Below are 17,593 nucleotides of genomic sequence, written 5' to 3' on the forward strand. Positions count from 1 at the left end.
CTGCGTTAATTACGTTTTTCACAGATGTTTCCGCAATACAAATAACAGTTATCGTTGATATATTCCACACGAATAGGGAGTGAAAAGGGGCACAATCTTTTGAACGTCTTTTGGGTTTGATGTTAAACACATTTTATCGCACCTTTTTCTTCTTTTGAAAAGTAGACCTATTAATTTCTCGGGCGCATTTACCGGTGGATATACGCTTGCCTCAGGCATGGGAACACTTCACTCTTATTTCCGACAGAGAGCTGCAGGACAAGCCCTGTCAAAATACCCCTCCCCTGAAAACGCCGTGGGAACGTCTTGGCTACTGGTAACAATTGAATTAATAGTTCGCTCTGTTGTAGTTTTAGACGGGAACATATTAAGAATTTCTTAATATTTGTTCAGAAGAATAAGAAGCATTTTGTCCCTATTGCAAACGCATTGTCCTTGCATGTCATGTATTTGAGTATATGGTATAAAAAAGATCATACAGTGATATATACACATGTATTAAGTTCCGTAATATTCTTTTATAATGTAGAACTATTCTAAAGAACATACATTTCTGCAAAATATTTTACACTGAACGATTTACTGTTAATCCTGCTGAAATTCGTTCCTCACAAAAAAAAAAAATTTACAGTTCAATGTGCAAGTAGTGTATTGTTAACCAAATGACATCATTCAGTGATTAGTTTAAACATAGTTTATTCTCATGAAAAGGATTGGGCACAAGGTATCATAACTTAGAACGCCCTCTCCCATTCATTGAGCCATATAACGTAATTATCATCAAGGGATTTACGGCGCTGAAACCGAAATGTCAGCACTTTGTAAATAACAACAACCCTCATGAAAACAACAGAACAAATGTACTAGCGTATCAGATTGTAACTTTGAATTAAACCCTGTCCGTATGTTAACAGCAAAGAAATATGATATAATATTGCGGTGAAATACATACCCATTATGCATAATGAAAGTATGTCCTTCAGTACTGTAGTAGATCCATTCGGTGAGAATAAGTAACACTCGCATCTACATGGGAAAGCGTACCATCTGTGTCCTGGTAGATCCTCTCCGTCTAATAACTAACACTCGCATCCACAGGCGAGATAGTAAACTCGCCGCTTTATGTTCTGAATGACAACAGCCCACACACTGATAAGAATCTGCGTAGGGCGTATGGTAATGTTGGAATGCTAGTGGGAATAATTCTCCTCGTCGCTGATTATGCTGTGGACGGTGTAGTAAATTGGTTTTATTTCCTCATTAGGCCCCACTTAAACCCTCATTAATGATGTGTTTCAAATATTGGCTGCTGATGATATTTAATGCTAAAGAACACCATACAGTAAACTACGGTTATAACGAACTCAAAGGGACCGCTAATTTTAGTTCTTTATAACCGCAGTTCGTTATAAGCATGTTCGTTATAAACGTATTTTACTATATATGAATGAGGTGGTGTTGTGCGTGTTTTAATGCTTGAATTTATTACATTTGTTTGTTGTTGTTTAACGCAGCAATATTCCTACTATACTACTGCGGCCTCCCAACAATCTTGTCCAGACAAGATAAACCAAAGACGTCATCCCGAGGTCACCTTTGATTCATGTGAGATCGCCCGCGTCTCAAGCGAGTTCTTTAAAGTAGGGTAAGAATAGCGTAGATTCAGATGACGTAGAGCAACTTGTGCGTTCCAACATTTATTACAGGAGCAGAGTCAATACACTATTAGTTGATAAGTTTACAGTGATTGCAATACATACATTACTACAGATATTAATAATCATAAATAATTACATCAGTTTAAGTTAAAGATAATTCGGATTAGCCGACACCGACAGGCAGTAATTAGCTCACATTTTGCAAACAATCCTGATGTTAACCTTTTTGTGAGATGGCCATCAACCATCCCTCTCCTCAGACCTTGTGATATAGATGACTATTGGTTCCATGCCCTTGAATCAGCCAACACCGAAGATCCTGTCATCCAGAAATTTGCTGATTATGGGACTGAGTGGGGGTCGAGGGGGGAGGATACAAATATGTGGAACCATTTTGACAGCTTGGGTCCAGGAACCACTAACCACGTAGAGGGGTGGCATGCAAGAATAAACAAAATGACAACCAACCACCCCAACATCTTCCGATTCATCAGTTTAATTCAATCAGAACAAACCATGACTGAAGTGACAATAAGCCAACTTCAATCGGGTGGTAATGAAGACCCATAAAGAAGCAGTACCGCCAACTTGAACACGGACTTGGTCGTCTGAAAATGTGCCTGGTTTCTAGAGTACCCTAAACAATAGCTGCCGGCACAGGGTGAACAACCTGCTAATTTCTCATGGTATAGTCGGAATAGTATACTTGAGCCTTCCTGCTTTTGGCAGACATTTCCTAAGAATATGGAAAGGGTTTTGTTGCTTTTACTTCCACCGGTTTTAGCAATATTCCAGTAATATCACCGTGGGCTTCAAATATTGCACCTGGGTGGGGTAAAATAATACAGTTTTCAACTACTTTCTTAGTTTACATTTACCAATTTATGATCTAAATAATATTTCTACTGAAGAGTTTAACTTGTCTAAAGTATGTCTGTTATCCTTAGACCATTCTGATTGGTTACATGGGCTCTGGAACGATACGGGCCAGGTAAATGGTAATAAGTTACGTACATGTACAGATTGTTTAAAGATTCTTTATCAGTAGAACCCTATGTCAGTTTATTGATGAACAGATATCAGCGCAGTATATTAAGTAAGTTTCGCTGCGGCTCACTGCCATTTGAAATAGAATCGGGAAGATTCACCCGCCCCAAAACGTATGTGTAAATTCTGTAATTGCAATTCTGTTGAGGATGAAATACACTTTTCTGCTGAATGTTCTCTCTACACAGATTTACGCTATGATTTATAGAATTTATTGGAACTCCAAACTTTATACAGATGTCCGCTGCCGATCAGACCGTGTTCTTTATGCGGAACAATAGGGTGGTTAGACCCCTAGCCGCGCTTCTTCATCACATGTATCAGCGAAGACAACTGTGTCTTTCGTCTCTACCAACTTAGTTCAATGTATTTTATTTCTTAGTATCAGAATGTTCTCCTTTCAACTTTTGACCTTGCACTGGTGATAACTCATATTTATGTATATTTATGTACTGTGATATTTCTCATTTTTACTCATATGTAAGTGACGTCCTGCGTGTCTCGTAGACCATAAGGGCTGGACACTGTACACACTATTTGTGTATTTTTATTGTCATTGTTGTACAGTGTGTGACACGTAAATAAAATAATTTTCTTCTTCTTCTTCTTCTTCTTCTTCTTCTTCTTCTTCTTCTTCTTCTTCTTCGGTATCGAACCTGGGCCTTCGGCGTGACTAGCGAAAGCTTTAACAACAAAGCTATCCCCAACGGAAATCCTGAGGTAAAATCTCTCTATTTAAATCTCCTCACCCTTTTGTATAAACAAAACATATAATTTGGTAGTTATGATTATGAATATGTTATAATATCGAGTTATTTCGCACCCAAGCTGCTAAAAAGGCGACAATTCCTAATAAATCTTCAGTTCAGAAAAAGAACTAGCCCCAGTGATACCTGATCTTTGACTACAGTAATAACGAACACGCCTATTACGAACTTACTTTTTTGGTCCCGAATATTTGCTGTCGTTATGCTGTATATATGCTTATAACGAGCTACAGTTATAAAAAACTAAAATTAGTAGTCCCTTTGAGTTCGTTATAACCGTAGTTTACTGTATTTTCATATTAAGACGTACATGTATTAACGCGTGGCACGAATGAGTGAGTGAGTATGGGTTTACGCCGCTTTTAGCAATATCCCAGCAATATCACGGCGGGGGACACCAAAAATGGGCTTCACACATGCGGGTAATCGAACCCGAGTTTTCGGCGTAACGAGCGAACGCATTAACCATCACGCTTCCCCACCGCCCCCGAGAACAACATCGAAATGTTCAAGCAATAAATGGTGTGGTCCGTTGAAAACACAATACCAAACAAACATACAGTGATCTCAGGAAATGTATCTACAGACGTCTACGATGCCGTGATTGAATATTGGCAGAGTTGCACCCCTTACGTCTGTCGGGATCCGCTGGTCGTTGATAGTGTATATTCGTCCCGATTATGATACATTGTTTGTAAGCACCATAACCGTGCTCGTGGGCTTCACCAACGTCATTATTATTAATGCATATGACCTACTTTCTCGGCCTCCCCTATATTAAGCTGTCACTCCGTCTTATAACTGTTATATATTGTTCATGTGACGTTAAGCCAAGCTCACGCACCGAGTAGGCCATCGAGGGACCATCTCATAAACGTTATGGTTGTAGGTTTCCTTATGAGTGAGTGAGTGACTATGGTTTTACCCCGCTTTTAGCAATGTTCCAGCAATATCACGGCGGGGGACACCAGCAATGGGCTTCACACATTGTACCCATGTGGGGAATCGAACCCGGGTCTTCGATGTGACGAGTGAACACGTTAACTACTAAGCTACCCCACAGCCCCTCCTTAAGAAACTAACATGACAGTACACTGTTTACACAGCTGAAAGAATTGTCAAATCGTTGCGTAATGATTCACGTATATTTCCCCCATATATCGTATATATCCCAGATACAATTTATAACACATCGGGACTTACGGCATTAAAACATAAGATTGAATACATTTAACTGTATGTTGAGTATTTTTTTGGATGCAAGACATAATTTTTTGTAAAATAAAAACACATTCATGATGGATTCTTTGACCGAACCACTTGAAGGCATAAGCGCATTCTGATAGAAACGAGTGAGTGAGTGAATATGGTTTTACGCCGCTTTAGCAATATTCCAGCAATATCACGGCGGGGGACACCAGAAATGGGCTTCACACATTGTACCCATGTCGGGAATCGAACCCGGGTCTTCGGCGTGACGTGCGAACGCTTTAGCCACTAGGCTACTCGACCGCCCCCTGATCGAAACGAAGCACATACATATTTTACATGTACGTTGATTTCATTAACCTATACGATATAACTGCACCTCCCCCCATTGAAACATTAAGTTACATTTGAAAATTTCAGTTCAGGTATTGAACAACTCATATGCCTAGCTTGCCAATGGGGCTAACATCCTGTGTTGTTTCGATGTTTCAGCTTTACTCAATACACTGCGACAACCCAATCGTCCCGAGGCTCATAGGATGCGCCACATCAATAGTCTAGTGTTTCAAATAATAACCTGAGCTAAGTTCGTGCAGGATTTGAAGTGCAGGACGTTCATGGCCATCCCAAAGCATGGCTGGAACCATGGCCACTTTCTGTCGTCCCCCGCCAGCCGGAATATTGCTGGAATATTGCAAAACCAAACTCACTCGCTCATTGCAACCATGATCAAAATGCTGCAGAGCAATTTAAGAACAAAAGGCAGAGGCCTGGCCATAACACTGAATGGGTAACTTGCAAGTCCAACCCATGAACATCCGGGGTAGAATAGGTCTTCAGCAACCCATGCTTGTTGTAAGAGGCGACTAAGGGGATCGGGTGATCAGGCTCGCTGACTTGTCTGATGTATGTCACCATATCCCATTTGCGTACATCGATGCTCGTGTTGTCAATCACTAGATTGTCTGGTCCAGACTCGATTATTTACAGACCGCCGTCATATAGCTGGAATATTGCCGAGTGCGGCGTTAAACAACAAACTAACTGACAAACATGCACGCCCTGCAACACATCTGTCTGAACCCTGACGTGGTCGCTCATTACTCCATAGGAAAATCAGTATGTTGTATACTTTCTCCTAAACTAGATCTCAAATAATAGTCACTGTCCACAGGAACGCACTTCTGGCTAGCCAAGAAACAACAGAAACTTGTTTCCATTTGCAGTGTCAGGATTCGCTGATCTTGTTTTCGAATTACAGATTCACCTATTACTTTCACTAAATAATGCAGTGCTTTGAGCAAGCACGTGTGGTATGGAAATATCGCGCAACATACATTAATGACCTATTGTTATTATTATCATATATCCACGACGTTCCAAGTTCCATGATAACGTTGCTGTTCAAAATGGGAGGACGACACAGATTGATGTAGGAGCACATCATATCTACGCCTATTGAACGCCTAAATACTCGGGACGAAAATATACGTACTTTCGGCCGCATACGTCTAACGTGCCTTTGATATCATTCTCAAGCGCATCACCCATTACCCTGTAGGTATGACAAAAATGTAGCATCGTCCTTACCTAGGCTAACATACTTGGTCTGCCTGTACAAGCCCACGTGGTACGAGCCCGCATCTGTGACTGCTAGAACGCTGTTAATCACAGTTGTACCATATTCCCGAGGCAAGGGAGTTAACTGATTAAATGTGTTTTGCACAATACTGACCCGGATCTTCAGGGGTAAAATATCGCTGTACTGAAAAATAATGTGTAAACTCCACACCCTAAAGCATGCCCAAAGCATTACATTATTACCCTGGCCAATGGATCGGTGTGCTCTCGATTTTCATTCTCAGCTCCCTGGGGAGTATACAACCCAAGCTGCCTGTGAGGCGCTAGAAGGTTAACAACCACATTGCCATCTCATTCTACCGGGTACCCATTCACTGCTGGGTGGACAGAGGTATATTTCGCACAAGGTACTACTTGAGATACCACACGTGCTACATGTGTTTGAGTGTTAGCGGGATAACCATGGGATAACGCACACGGCTACGGATCTGAATAGCATCGAGACAATTGGCTTCTTTCGGTTATCATCGTGCCCAAAAATGAAAATGAATTTTTTTTATCGGGCTCAGGAAAACAATCTATCTTTGAAGAGAATTTTATTTTCTCACATCAAATGTATGAATAAAAGCGACAAAACTCTTTCTATTTCATAAGAAATCTCTGCTAAACGTGCGTTTATGAATCACTATCAAATAGTGATGATACCAGGTGTTCGCGAACAATGGAGGGTAACCTGCCCACCTATGGTCAACCATAAACATTTTAAAAGCTTTACTGACGCTTGGATGCTGTAAGCCTAATGTGTTTGCATGGAAACAAGAAGGCCATAGGCATTGCAAATTTTCAACGAAGAAGGCACTATCCATTGCTACAGCAGCATATGAAACGCCGACTCGAACCTACGCTATGCCAGCCAGCCAGCTACATACAGCCATATGAAAGGTTATTTATATACAGTTGGTATAAAGTTATTATTAAGTGAACGCCCAAGGTCTAAGGCAAAAGATTTCATCTAAATCTTTATGTACACACGTATTACACGAGACGTGATAAGTTCAACGAACCAGTAATTAACTATTGTCATATTGATATATCACCTCATAAATCATAAGTTAACAGTAAACACACTCCCACCTGCAGATACACGATGATTGTGTTATTGGCCCCTTGCATGGTATGGTATGTGTATTGCGTTTAAATTGTGATACGAAAATCGAATGTGTCTGCGTGTTTATCATGATTGGGATATTTACCTGAGGCATATAATATGACCATCCGGGTATCAGTCTAGCAAGTCTAGTGGTTTCAGACCCGATAAAACTCAAAGGGGGTAAAACGAAAAGGTCAGATTGATTTCAGAAGCGGATGATGTGTAATGCTCTTATTGAAGGCATTCCTGTGTGCTTGCGCGTAAAATGTTACTGGCACAGACATTTGTACCCTTCGCGCGTACTGTATTGTTGGCATTATGTGCAGGTGGAACAAAATGACGTTGCATGGTTCCATATTTGGATGATACTATTTCTATTTACAAATCTCATTATTGTTACAGTGATAATATATTTGTGACTATGACACATCAGATGTATTAATTGATGAGCCAATATGATACAGTTGATTTTACACGTCACGATGTATTTCTATACCACGTGACACAGCTGGATGTCACTATTCTTCAGCAACCCATGCTTGTCGTAAGGGAGTTGGGGGGTGGGGGGTGGGGGTGGGGGGTGGGGTGGGGGGGGTGGGGGGGCTATGGTGGTCGTAAGGGGCGACTAACGGGATCGGGTGGTCAGGCTCGCTGACTTGGTTGATTGGATGCATGTCATCTTATCCCAATTGTGTGGATTGATGCTCATGATGTCAATCACTGGATTGTCAGGTCCAGACTTGATTATTTGCATGACCTCCGTCATATAGCTGGCATATTGCTGAGTGTGGCGTTAAACAGAAAAAAACAACAAAAAACAAAACATATAAATTTAACCGCTTATTGCAAATTCGAGATAAAAATACATAGCGCCATCTCGAACTCCCAATCTGACTTTACAATAGAACTGTGTACCATGATATCGAAGTTTGAATTTTGAATTTTAAATCGCAAAACTAAAATTCAACTCAATCCTTCACTTGTTTTTCTGTCACAATGTTTATTGATTATTACCTGCGAAATACATTTCAATTAGTCATCGAGATACATTTCAATTAGCCACACCTTACACCTGTTGTATTCTGAATTAATCGTCTATGCAATCGTATTTCTATGGATCTATTATACACAGTCTGTTACTCAGTTTTATTTCGCTTATTGGCTTTCTACATAGGTGAACAGGGACATTTATTTTACATGCAAACAACATGTTATTCAGGAAAATATAATTACATAATAGGGGTTTGTGAACACACAAATAATTATTTATTCAAACACCTCTTCCTTTAAAAAAACATATATATTAACACACACAAATGGTTTTTACAAACAATAGTTGATTTTATGCTTCCAAACAAACCACACGCAAACTATTGTTGAATTTTAAAATATAGCCAAGGTAAATGTATCCACAATCATATTTAATCACAAATATCGTTCCGTTCTATATAAATGTAATAAGTGAACTAACCATTTCAGTGGATCTCAACATGGACAAAACTGTTGGAGATGTTCAATGAGTGAATGTTTATTTAATGAAGTAAAAACGTAGATTCTTTCTTTTGGTAAATACATGTAGCTGTACATCTTATAGATGTTCCAAGAAAAATGATATAATATCTGCCTATATACCACTTTATAGTGTCTCAGATCGCGGTATGTAAAGAAAACTTGGTGCTCAAAGTGAAGCCCTTTTCCCTCTACATTGATGATACATCTGTGTGTTTAAAGTTGATTTTGACAGCCCGGGCCAAGTCGGACCCACCACAAGCCAAACACTTCTGATAGAGACTATGTTGAGAATGTAGAGGGAAAAGGGCTTCACTTTGAGCATCTTGTTTTCTTTAAAAACCACGATCTGAGACACTATAAAGAGATATTTAGGTAGATATAATACTAATCTATAGGTGTGAATCCATTTCATGTTACACCTGTGAGGTTTAAGTTGATTTTGACAGCCCGGGCCAAGTCGGACCGAACACTTGTGAGACTGTTGAGAGTATGGGGAGAAGAGGTCTACTTTAACCAACGTGTCTGCTTTATACACGATGAACAGTGACATTATTAAGTGGTATTTACATAGATATAGTACTACCCTATAAATATAAACGCTATGCCGACAGATGGAAATTTGTATCGCGATAGCTAGAAGTATTTGATACGTTTCAAATCTTATTTCGTTTAACGATTGCTCTTTTACATGTTACCTAGATCAGCGACGCTTATTTACCTGAGGCATATAATATGACCATCCGGGTATCAGTCTAGCAAGTCTAGTGGTTTCAGACCCGATAAAACTCAAAGGGGGTAAAACGAAAAGGTCAGATTGATTTCAGAAGCGGATGATGTGTAATGCTCTTATTGAAGGCATTCCTGTGTGCTTGCGCGTAAAATGTTACTGGCACAGACATTTGTACCCTTCGCGCGTACTGTATTGTTGGCATTATGTGCAGGTGGAACAAAATGACGTTGCATGGTTCCATATTTGGATGATACTATTTCTATTTACAAATCTCATTATTGTTACAGTGATAATATATTTGTGACTATGACACATCAGATGTATTAATTGATGAGCCAATATGATACAGTTGATTTTACACGTCACGATGTTTTTCTATACCACGTGACACAGCTGGATGTCACTATTCTTCAGCAACCCATGCTTGTCGTAAGGGAGTTGGGGGGTGGGGGTGGGGGGGGGGGGGTAGGGGGGGGTGGGGGGGGGGGTGGGGCTATGGTGGTCGTAAGGGGCGACTAACGGGATCGGGTGGTCAGGCTCGCTGACTTGGTTGATTGGATGCATGTCATCTTATCCCAATTGTGTGGATTGATGCTCATGATGTCAATCACTGGATTGTCAGGTCCAGACTTGATTATTTGCATGACCTCCGTCATATAGCTGGCATATTGCTGAGTGTGGCGTTAAACAGAAAAAAACAACAAAAAACAAAACATATAAATTTAACAGCTTATTGCAAATTCGAGATAAAAATACATAGCGCCATCTCGAACTCCCAATCTGACTTTACAATAGAACTGTGTACCATGATATCGAAGTTTGAATTTTGAATTTTAAATCGCAAAACTAAAATTCAACTCAATCCTTCACTTGTTTTTCTGTCACAATGTTTATTGATTATTACCTGCGAAATACATTTCAATTAGTCATCGAGATACATTTCAATTGGCCACACCTTACACCTGTTGTATTCTGAATTAATCGTCTATGCAATCGTATTTCTATGGATCTATTATACACAGTCTGTTACTCAGTTTTATTTCGCTTATTGGCTTTCTACATAGGTGAACAGGGACATTTATTTTACATGCAAACAACATGTTATTCAGGAAAATATAATTACATAATAGGGGTTTGTGAACACACAAATAATTATTTATTCAAACACCTCTTCCTTTAAAAAAACATATATATTAACACACACAAATGGTTTTTACAAACAATAGTTGATTTTATGCTTCCAAACAAACCACACGCAAACTATTGTTGAATTTTAAAATATAGCCAAGGTAAATGTATCCACAATCATATTTAATCACAAATATCGTTCCGTTCTATATAAATGTAATAAGTGAACTAACCATTTCAGTGGATCTCAACATGGACAAAACTGTTGGAGATGTTCAATGAGTGAATGTTTATTTAATGAAGTAAAAACGTAGATTCTTTCTTTTGGTAAATACATGTAGCTGTACATCTTATAGATGTTCCAAGAAAAATGATATAATATCTGCCTATATACCACTTTATAGTGTCTCAGATCGCGGTATGTAAAGAAAACTTGGTGCTCAAAGTGAAGCCCTTTTCCCTCTACATTGATGATACATCTGTGTGTTTAAAGTTGATTTTGACAGCCCGGGCCAAGTCGGACCCACCACAAGCCAAACACTTCTGATAGAGACTATGTTGAGAATGTAGAGGGAAAAGGGCTTCACTTTGAGCATCTTGTTTTCTTTAAAAACCACGATCTGAGACACTATAAAGAGATATTTAGGTAGATATAATACTAATCTATAGGTGTGAATCCATTTCATGTTACACCTGTGAGGTTTAAGTTGATTTTGACAGCCCGGGCCAAGTCGGACCGAACACTTGTGAGACTGTTGAGAGTATGGGGAGAAGAGGTCTACTTTAACCAACGTGTCTGCTTTATACACGATGAACAGTGACATTATTAAGTGGTATTTACATAGATATAGTACTACCCTATAAATATAAACGCTATGCCGACAGATGGAAATTTGTATCGCGATAGCTAGAAGTATTTGATACGTTTCAAATCTTATTTCGTTTAACGATTGCTCTTTTACATGTTACCTAGATCAGCGACGCTTACACACAGCTCCACTTTCGGGATTTCAAACGATTTACTCCGAAATACCTAATTATGTTTCACGTTTTTGGTTGGTGATTGTTCATTAATGTCATGTGTGTATGTTGCATCAATAATATGTAGGTATGATCGCCGATAAAGAAGTAATTAGCCAATAACACTTTGGCCCGTCTTGGCCCGGCCCGGCCCGACTTTTAGGCAAGCCTGACAAGTCTGCTATTGAGTATTTAGATGCTAGTGGACACTTGCTTCGTCTGGGATAAATAAACTGTAAAAGTTATTAAATGTAAAGTGTACATTACCAAAAACTGTCACAAAGTGTTGTCAAATGTCTAGTGTCATTAAATGTTAAGTATAATATTAAAGTATCTATTTAAAGCTGCTTTGCTTTGTTTGTCAGATCTTATCTGGACTATTCCATTTTAAAGTCTGAGGTAACAAGCATAAGGATAAGTGTGCACTCAACCGTTTAAAGTGTTGTTATAAGCTGTCTAACTATTGGGACGTCTAACTAATGGGAGGAGTGAGTGAGTTTGGTTTAACGCCGCTTTCAACATTCTTACAACAACTATAAAAGAGTTGATATTTTGTTTACTATATGCCACAATAACACAGTTGATATTTTGCTTACTATAAAGCTATAAGATAGTTTATATATTGCCTACTACATCAGCTGTTTCTAGCATGTTGCCTACTACACCAATACAGTGGACAAATTACCAACAGCGTCACTACTACTAAGTTGATCTACTGATTGTTTTGCCACTAAAACAGTCTGTTGTAATTTTAAGGGCCGTTTATACCTAGAATTGTTGCGGGGAACTAACTCCGGGATCTCCACGCCTTCAAAAACAGACAGAGAGGTTCTCAGGCGAAATGCTGGACTCTTTATTATATTTGATATGCGGGGGCCCAAACATACGTTCAATCAGCATCTACATATTCTATTTCACAGTTAATAGTTAAGACGCAATAATGATCAATTAACTAGTAAAGCATTTACATATTGAAATTAATAGTAAATATTGCTTAAAGTCACATCAGCAGTATTGCAGTTCTTCGCGGCTGCACTGTCAATTACAAAAATAATCGCAGGCCAGTGATTTTCTCCATGTGGCAATATCATACACGACTAGCATATTCATCAAAACAAAATTCTCAAAGACCAATTTGTAGCATTCGGCTAAAATGAGATTGTCCGATGTTTTTACACGACACCATATTCGCTACTTTAGACCATACAAAATTAATTAATACATTTTCATCCTCTCCCACCTGACTACAAAACATTCTTTCATTATTCTATTGCCTCAAAATTCCTAGAAATAGAAAAATCGCTAATATGTGTGTTCCTACTCCGTACACGTAGCCCAACTGAACACGCATGATGCATGTGAATCGCACCCTTCGACAGCAATTGTAAACAATTTTAATTTATTGTACCTAATAAAGCAGATATATTTAATTCAATATTAAAGATACAAATGTGAAATTTTGGAGCTGGATAGTCACATGTTGTCGTTGTACAAAGGCATTGAAAACTGTTCATTGTCATGTCACATAAGGCCACAAGGTTGCGCTATACTCAGTATCTCGTGTGACCGCCTCGGGTCAGCAATCACGGCTCTGCATCTCCTCTGCACTAATTGGATAGGTGCACGAATTCTATCCTGTGGAATTCTGCGCAATTCTGCTTGTGACGCGTTGGCCAGCTGGTGGAGTGTCCGCGGCGAGATTGTCTGATGTGTTTACACGACACCATATTCGCTACTTTAGACCATACAAAATTAATCAATAGATTTTCATCCTCTCCCACCTGACTACAAAACATCCCGCCTTACATTATTCTATTGCCTCAAAATTCCTAGAAATAGAAATATCGCTAATATGTGTGTTCCTACTCCGTACACGTAGCCCAACTGAACACGCATGATGCATGTGAATCGCACCCTTCGACAGCAATTGTACACAGATGCCTTAAATAGTTCGATAAGAAAACAATAAAATGTTAAAATTAAAATGCGTTCCGTCTCCCATGTATTTTAAAATTCAATTAAACACTAACTATTAATTTATTGCGGCCTTGACATCCACATGATAGGCATGCTTATACCGGAAAAGTACCCCCAATATCCAGTCTGAGGGACCGGGATGGCTCTGAATAGGTGAGTGAGTTTGGCATAACAACGCTTTTAACAGTATATATATTAGAGTTATACCCTGGCTTGTCAACTTAAAACGGGACGAAACCCACAATCACAGGTTCCTGGCACGCCCAAGGAACGCAACTCTACACAGCGAATTGAGACGCCTCAGACGACTGAGCCACATTCTCGTGTTTTTGGCATATTTAGCTCGTTTCCAAAGGTCGCGATGACGAGAATGCGAGATCGCGAGAATGTCCCTTATAGTATTCCATACTTTATAGGTTATACTAAAACATAAAATAGAAAATCGACCGGCGCTTCACGATAGTGCGGATGTAATTATATGAAAATATATTTAAAAGACATTGCCAAGTCTGTGCGCATTTAGCTACAAAAAGAGTTTTACTTTTTGTGTATTGTATTCTAAACATATACATACGGTCACAAACAGTTTATCTTTAAAAAAATACATTTAGCCGCCGATGCTAAACTACTCATTATATTAATACATGAAATATTTCCAGTGAAAATACAAACAGTAAGACTTATAACACGACAAAAATGTAAATACAGACAATAGAACACATTGACCACCAAGTCACTCGATACAGTAAATGTTATATGTTTAATAAGCATCTAAGACTTCCATAACTAAACGGGCGTAATATTTTAGATTGATACTTAATCGACTGGAATACTAACACTAATATTTGATCCTGGCCTCTCTATTATTCTGTATTATTCAGTATTGTATTTGATGTCTAGTTTAACTACACGAAATTAGCATATAGTAGCCAAATCGTACATTTCGAACTGTTATTTGTGATCAACTGTAACATATGTTCATTGTACCAGCAGGCGACAAGTATAGAGTGAAGACATCTATTGACCTGATAAAAAGCAAGAACAGTCCCAGACTGAAATAGTATTGTGCCAGCTGCAATCTCTTGGTTCCCCTCGACTCAGAAAAGAAATGTATTGAGCCATAGATGGTCGACTTTAAGTGTAACAGAGCAAGTTGCGCCAACAAACTCTATCAGTTAAACAGTATGGCGATGTCGTGTCACACCTGCGTGTTCCGATGTAAAGAGTGAGATGTGAAAATAAATCTCAAGATCATACATTCATTGATAGCTACAGTTGGTATACTTGTTCTGCAAGAGACTATAACCTTAATTAGGGGATTAGCGTGGTTGGGTGATTTTAATATTAGTACATGTACAATAGGGTTGGGCAATGACACAGTTGATATACTGGTTGTTATGTCATTATAACACAGTTGATATACTGGTTGCTGTCCCGCTATGACACAGTTGATATACTGGTTGCTTTGCCACTATGATACAGTTAATATGCTGGTTGCTATGCCACTGTGACACAGTTGATATATTGGTTTCTATGCCTCTATGACATAGTTGATATACTGATTGCTGTGCACAATGACACAGCTGATGTACTTGTTGCTACGCCAATATGACACAGTTAATATGCTGGTTTCTCTGCCACTGTGATAGAGTTGATATACTGGTTGCTATGTTACTATAACACAGTTGATATACTGGTTGCTGTCCCGCTATGACACAGTTGATATACTGGTTGCTTTGCCACTATGATACAGTTAATATGCTGGTTGCTATGCCACTGTGACACAGTTGATATATTGGTTTCTATGCCTCTATGATAAGTTGATATATTGGTTACTATGCTGCTACGACACAGTTGATATACTGGTTGCTATGCCACTATGGCACAGTTGATATATTGGTTTCTATGTCACTATGATATAGTTGATATATTGGGTGCTATGTTGCTATGACACAGTTGATAGACTGATTGTTGTGCCACTATGACACAGTTGATAGACTGATTGCTGTGCACAATGACAAGTTGATATATTGGTTGCTATGCCACTATGACGCAGTTAGTATGCTTGTTTCTATGCCACTATGATACAGTTGATATATTGGTTGCTATGCCACTGTGACACAGTTAATATGCTTGTTTCTATGCCACTATGATGCAGTTGATATATTGGTTGCTATGCCACTATGACGCAGTTGATATGCTTGTTTCTATGCCACTATGATGCAGTTGATATATTGGTTGCTATGCCACTGTGACACAATTAATATGCTTGTTTCTATGCCACTATGATACAGTTGATATATTGGTTGCTATGCCACTATAACACAGTTAATATGCTGGTTTCTATGCCACTATGATCGAGTTGATATACTGGTTGCTATGCCACTATGACACAATTGATATACTGGTTGCTGTGCCGCTATGACATAGTTGATATACTGATTGCTGTGCACAATGACACAGCTGATGTACTGGTTGCTACGCCAATATGACACAGTTAATATGCTGGTTTCTATGCCACTATGATAGAGTTGATATACTGGTTGCTATGTTACTATAACACAGTTGATATACTGGTTGCTATGTCACTATAGCATAGTTGATATACTGGTTGCTATGTTTCTATGACATAGTTGATATACTGGTTGCTATGCCACTATGACACAGTTGATATACTGGTTTCTATGTCACTATGACACAGCTGATATATTGGTTGCTATGCCACGATAACACAGTTGATATACTGGTTTCTATGTCACTATGACATAGTTGATATACTCGTTGCTATGCCACTATGACACAGTTGATATACTGGTTTCTATGTCACGATAACACAGTTGATATACTGGTTTCTATGTCACGATAACACAGTTGATATACTGGTTTCTATGTCACTATGACACAGTTGATATACTGGTTTCTATGCCACTATGACACAGTTGATATACTGGTTTCTATGTCACGATAACACAGTTGATATACTGGTTTCTATGTCACTATGACACAGTTGATATACTGGTTGCTATGCTATGCTATATAACGTGTTGCAACCCTGCACGGCGCTCGGCATTAAGGGGCTGAAACAAGGGATGGTCGGCTCGGAGTCAGTATACTATGTCTAAGTGGGGTGTTCTTGTTTAACTGCGGCATGGTATCTCAGTGTTCTTGCATTATCACCTCGGTCCGGACTAGTACAGACAGACACACACACTCGCACGCACACACGCCGCTATATAAGTGCAATGACCTGGAAAGCGACGTTAAACCCCAGTTCACCATCTTCCCGAGGCAAGAGAGTTAACTGACTATAAAAGTCCAGTTTCCACCCTTGCCGAACTAGGCTGGAATTCCTGGGCTCGATCGTAGCGCCACCAGTGGCTATTACGAGTTATGTCCTTTCTATACCTCTCCTATTGACCAATCAGATTCAACCTCTCGTATCACTTGCATTTGCTTCAAACAAAACGGTGGCGCCCAGTCAAGACGATCTGATCGATAATGAAGATCTATATTGTGATAAAACGAGTCTTACAATGCGAAGTGCATCAAACCACATGAGCACCTTGATTAAAAACATGAAAAGATTTAGAAAATATCTGTTGACAACGAGTTAGCGGTGCACATGCTTTGCGAATCCTGCAGTCGACCGAAATCTGCATGACACTTTACGAACCGGTTTTCGATTTCGGTGCGCGATTTTGATTGGACTATGCATAGACTCGTTAGACCAGCCAAAATGTAACTCCAATATACCAGCCTAGTTCGGCAAGGGTGGAAACTGGACTTTTATAGTCAGTTAACTCATTTGCCTCGG

General features: G+C 39.2%; 1 protein-coding gene across 3 annotated transcripts in view; it reads right to left on the reverse strand.

Annotated features, from left to right (window-relative positions):
* LOC124152106 (carbohydrate sulfotransferase 3-like) overlaps nucleotides 1–17,593 on the reverse strand; it is a 41,102-nt gene that overhangs the window by 15,324 nt on the left and 8,185 nt on the right. The window contains exon 1 of one of the 3 annotated variants that reach the window (XM_048382572.1): nucleotides 953–1,153. The exons of 1 other annotated variant lie outside the window; for it this stretch is intronic. The gene's annotated coding sequence lies outside the window, so the exon portion shown is untranslated. Of the gene's footprint in view, nucleotides 1–952; nucleotides 1,154–17,593 lie in introns of those variants that run through there. One more of the 3 variants, XM_048382573.1, reaches the window with a different exon arrangement.

This window comes from Haliotis rufescens, unplaced genomic scaffold (genome assembly GCF_023055435.1).
Source record: "Haliotis rufescens isolate VD_foot unplaced genomic scaffold, xgHalRufe1.0.p SCAF_4, whole genome shotgun sequence".
Taxonomy (NCBI): domain Eukaryota; kingdom Metazoa; phylum Mollusca; class Gastropoda; order Lepetellida; family Haliotidae; genus Haliotis; species Haliotis rufescens.